At 34.6% G+C, this 5682-nt stretch overlaps 1 pseudogene; it reads right to left on the bottom strand.

The window, feature by feature from the left end:
• Nucleotides 1–3262: 3262 nt before the first annotated feature.
• On the bottom strand, nucleotides 3263–4228 carry LOC103680593 (annotated as a pseudogene).
• Nucleotides 4229–5682: the final 1454 nt, after the last annotated feature.

The raw sequence follows: 5682 nt of genomic DNA, 5'->3' as shown, positions 1-5682 counted from the left end.
CAAGACAATGATAGTATAGAATTTGGAACAATGGAGGAAACACGAGGACAGAATAGAAGCTCTGAAGAGATTTAATGATTTCTAAATTATTTAACAGTTTTAATTGTTGAATTGGAGGTGGGATTACAGATGAACATTATATTGTAAACCAATAAGCTATATTAAGAAAAAAAATATTTATGGATCAACTAACATAACTTATCTTGTACCAAGAATGAGCAGTCCTAACAAAATTAAAATTCCTATAAAATTTATTAACAACAGACACACAGTTGATATCAAAGTGTCTCTAAAATATTTCACAAAAATATATATATATTTTAAAATTAGCATCAAACCATTGCATTACTTCCTCCAACCCTTAAGAACCAAAAAGTTTTAATATTTGATATGAATATTTGACATTAATACTACAGTTTATATTTTATTAAAGCTAAGCATATACCTTACCAATGACCAAACAATTTTATTTCTAGGAAGATACTAATATAATTGAGTGCGTGTTTCCACAAGAAAAATTTTGTGTAGGGAGGGTTATAAAAATTTTTATTCATAATAGCTGAAAATATCAAATGATCCCATGAATGCAATAGTTATATATTTGTACAATGGATTTCAACTCAGCTATTTAAAAAACAAAAACAAAAAAATACAGATAAAAGGCTGGTATTCAAGATCTATAAAGAACTTCTCAAACTCAATACACAAGAAACAAATAATTAAATCAAAAAATGGACAGAAGATATGAACAGACACTTTTCCAAAGAAGTCATACAAATGACTAACAGACACAGCAAAAAATGGTTAACATCATTAGCCATCAGGGAAATTCAAATCAAAACCACATTGAGATACCACCTTATGCCAGTTAGAATGGCAAAAATGGACAAGGCAAGAAACAAGTGTTGGAGAGGATGTGGGTAAAGGGGATCCCTCTTCCACTGTTGGTGGGAATGCAAGTTGGTACAGCCACCCTGGAAAACAGTGTGGAGGTCCCTTAACAAATTAAAAATAGAGTTACCCTATGATCCAGCAATTGCACTACTGGGTATTTACCCCAAAGATACAGATGTAATGAAGAGAAGGGCCATATGCACCCCAATGTTCATAGCAGCATTGTCAACAATAGCTAAACTGTGGAAGGAGCCAAGATGCCCTTAAACAGATGAAGAGATGTGGTCCATATATACAATGGAATATTACTCAGCCATCAGAAAGAACTATTACCCAACATTTGCTGCAACATGGACGGCACTGGAGGAGATTATGCTAAGTGAAATAAGTCAAGCAGAGAAAGACAATTGTCATATGGTTTCACTCATCTGAGGAACATAAGGAATAGCAGGGAGATTGGTAGGAGAGGGAAGGGAATAATGAAGGGGGGGTAAACAGAAGGGGGGATTAACCAAAGGGGGGATGAACCATGAGACTATGGACTCTGGGAAACAAACTGAGGGTTTTAGAGGGGAGGGGTTGGGGGGATGGCCTTACCCAGTGATGGTTATTAGGGAAGTCTTGTATTGCATGGAACACTGGGTGTTATACACAAACAATGAATCATGGAACACTACATCAAAAACTAATGCTGTACCATATGTTAAATAACATATAATAATAAAAAAATTATACTTTAAAATCAGGAAGAAGCAAACACACACACACACACACACACGCATTATTGCTTGTATTATTGTGGTATATTGCTTTTGTTAACATTGAGAAAAAGAAGCGGGAAGCACCAGGGAAGTTATTGTTTGCTTATATTAATAATTTTTGCATTTAATGTTGATGGGAGTTAGAATAATGACCACTGTACAGTTGAGGTACTGATAGTAAAGGATCACTAAGGAAGTGGGTGATGGAAATGTTGCTCCTATGGTTTTCCTCAACAGTAATAATGATGATTTCTTACTTCCAGTTGTTTATTCCAAGATCTTAGCCCAATTCTCTGCTTTTCATTGTTTAAAAAGATTTTATCTTTAAGTAATCTTTACACACAATGTGGGGTTAGAATTCACAACCCTGAGCTGAGGGGTCTAATGCTCTACTGACTGAGCCAGGCAGGTGCCCCCGCCCAATGCTCTGCTTTTTAAAATTATGTCACATTTCACATCATATCTTGCCATCAGCCTCAAATGTCTGTTTTCCACTAATCTCCAGAGCCTGGTCAGTTCTTGCTATTCTACCATTACCACTGGTATCCAAGGCAGTATCTTGTAACAACTGTTACAACTTAATGGACACCTAATTATGAATTTCAGTTGTCTTGAGAAGCACAGCAATGCTTGACAATTTTCTTGGATTAAAACCCAAATCCTTTTAGTGGTCAAAGTAACATTTCAAATCCAGTCTCCATTATCTTTACTCATTTCCTACAATTAATGTCTTGATTTTCATTGGCTTTGATTTTGCACCTTGATTTTCATTTACTTGCCATGCTTGTTTACATTCAAGACATTTTCATTGGCTTCTTCCTATGCCTAGACCATTCCTAATGAGATATCCTTATGAATTACTAACTCATTTCAGTTCAACTTTTGACCAAATATCATTCCTATGATTGCCCACACATTGGACTATTTTATATAAAACTGCAAAAGTCTGTGACTTTCCCTATGCCAATTGTTACCTTTTTTCCCCCAGTAATTACTACTGGTTGAAATACTCCAGATTTTTCACGTCTATTTTATTTTATTTTATATTTTAAATTTTATGTCTCCCTGTACTGGAATGTAAACTTAATGAGATCAGAGAATTCTGTCAGTTCTTTTCTTTGTTTACTGCCATTTCACCAGTACAGGAACTGGGCACACGTAATTAAAACCTTAAATCAATTGTTGAGTGAATGCAGGAATGAGTGAACTATTTATACTGAAATATATTACAATTTTTATAGCATACTTTAAATATTATGTACTTGAATAGAACATATGCCCTCCTCATTACATTCAGATCTTAAGGAGAACATTACAAAATATATGTTTTGACATGCAAACATTGAGCTGAGAGTTGAAAAGTATTTCTAGAAGCCAAATAATTGACAATAACAACAATTTTTTTTCCAGATTGCAGTTTGGAAAACCATGTAGGTTCAATAACTATGATTAAGCCATGCTAGAGCTAGCAGGAATCAAGATATTTATCCATTTATTCCATAGATATTCCTTAGAGTTTGCATAGTCCAAAACAGTATTCTAGGCAAAGTGATCCATGCTGTTCAATATCAATCAATAAGGGTTCCCAAAGTGGCATTTCCTATCTATTATACCAACAGTCTTTTCATGGCACCAGTAACCTCTTTATTCCTCAGGCTGTAGATAAATGGATTGAGAAGAGGTGTGATGATGGTGTAAAACACTGCCACTGCCTTATCCTGTTCTGGAGAGTGCAAGTAGTGTGGCCTAGTATAGGTGGAGAGACCAGTCACATAAAATAGGCTTGCCACAATCAGGTGAGAGGAACAAGTGGAGACAGCTTTTTTCTGTCCTTTACCTGAGCTCATCTGGAACACCACAGTAAGCACACGGGCATAGGAAGCTAGAATGGCCATGAATGGCAGCAGCAGAATAATAAGACCACTGAGGAGGATTGTATGCTCATACTGGGAAGTATCCTGACACACCAGTGGTAGTAGAGATGGAACTTCACAGAAAAAGTGGTTAACAATCCGAGACCTACAAAATGGAAGTTGAAATACATACAGTGTATGTATTAAAGCATTGCTAGAACTACTGGCCCATGTACATGTGACCATGAACCAACAGATCTTCTTGCTCATGAGTACAGCATAGTGCAAAGGGTGACAGATGGCTACATATCGATCATAGGACATAAAACCAAGAAGAAGGGCTTCAGTCCCAGCAAGGGCCAAGAATACAAATGCTTGAATCGCACAGCTTGTAAATGTAATGTTCTTACTCTTTGTCAGGAAGTTAGTGGTCATCTTGGGCACTGTGGTGGAGATGTACATCATGTCAATAAAGGAGAGCTGACTGAGTAGAAAGTACATTGGAGTGTGCAGTCTCGTGTCCAACTGAATGACAAGGATCAGTATGATATTTCCCATCAGAGCCACTGAAAAGAGGATTACAATGGCAGCAAAGAGGAAAGAGTTCATTTGGCCATATTGGAAAATACCAGAAAGTATAAAGTCTGTTTCTTCACTTTGATTTTCTGTCTTCATAGTTTAAATTAAAACATCAGAGCAGATCATATCCCTAGATTCCATGAAAGACACTGGCTTTCCTTTAAGAGAGAAGAAAATGGTTATTATTATATGCCTCCATACCATTTCCCCAGCCACGTGAATTATCCAGAGCTTACCCTCCTTTATTTTCTTCTTTAAATGAGGGAAAACAAAATTATCTTATTACAGTAGCTTCCAGAGAGTAAGTTCTGTATGATCAGAGCTCAGTCAAAATCTTTACACACAAGACACCTTTTAGAGAAACTACGGTTTCTCAATTAATTTCCCTGAGTTCTCTCTCTCTCTCTCTCTTTTTTTTTTTTTTTTAGTCGTCAGGCTATTAATCCTAATAAATCCCCCAATGAACTTATGACAGTATTAACAGTAATTTATGTGTAGTTTAAAAAAATGTATATGTTTCACCCTTTTTTTATCTCTTGGATAAGTACAGAATTCAGAGGCTTTGTGTTAAACATACACAATGTTCTTTATTCAGGGGTCCTCCCATCTCTGATTCCAAAGATAATACTGCTGTAAGGATTTGAACCATTGAATGTTGTAAAAACATCTCCATAATGTTAAATCACTCTACTTTAGTCTATAGCAGCCATAACATATTATAAATACAAACATTTCAATAAATATAGAATTCTTAGGACTTTTTAAAGCATGTACAAGGTTATCTAATCAGGTTCTTTGCCTCCTCTGATTCCAAAAGAAAATACTATGCTAAGTATTAAAAACATTAAATGCTATAAAAACTTTTCCATAAACTTCAAGAAGTTAATTTAAAGCTATTCAACCTGTCATGTTTTATAAATACAAAAATATTTCACCTGAATGGTGAGGAAAATGTGCTAAAATGAATCCAGAGAATAGAAACCACTAAAAGACATCATGCATCTTCTTTCCCCAGAAAAAAAATCCATTTATGTCCAGAATCCTCCTCCAACATCCAGAAGCATTTTCTACATATAGTTAAAATTCCTGATGAGTGGTTCAATTCACTATATATTTTTTAATTTAAATTCAATTAGCCAACATATAGTACATTATTAGTTTCAGATAAATGTATTGAGGACTGACTGTTTTTTATGATATTATGTTCACTTATATGATTTTAAAAATTACAATTACCATTCCTAAGTAACTATAATTACAATGTAGCTCTGGTAGATTAAGCAATGGCTTGGGAAGTCAATATGAGCAAAGTAATTAAGAATAACACTATCCTAATGTATGTTTAATCCAAACCAGAACCTTTGGCAAGAGAGAAGTATCAATATTAAAATTTAGATTTATCATGGTAGATTTGAGAACAAGTTAAATATGAGATCCCTAAACAGAAAGTCAAAAATTCATACCTAAACAACTTTATCAAATATGCAATTATATTTGTAGTTATTCTCATCATAATAAAACTTCTGATTTTTATCACAGCTGACATGTATTTCCAAGTTGTTATTCTCCAACATTCCCTGAATTTTAAATTCTAC

This window comes from Ursus maritimus, unplaced genomic scaffold (assembly GCF_017311325.1).
Source record: "Ursus maritimus isolate PB19 unplaced genomic scaffold, ASM1731132v1 scaffold_5, whole genome shotgun sequence".
Taxonomy (NCBI): Eukaryota; Metazoa; Chordata; class Mammalia; order Carnivora; family Ursidae; genus Ursus; species Ursus maritimus.
This window is presented reverse-complemented; position numbering and strand designations above follow the sequence as displayed.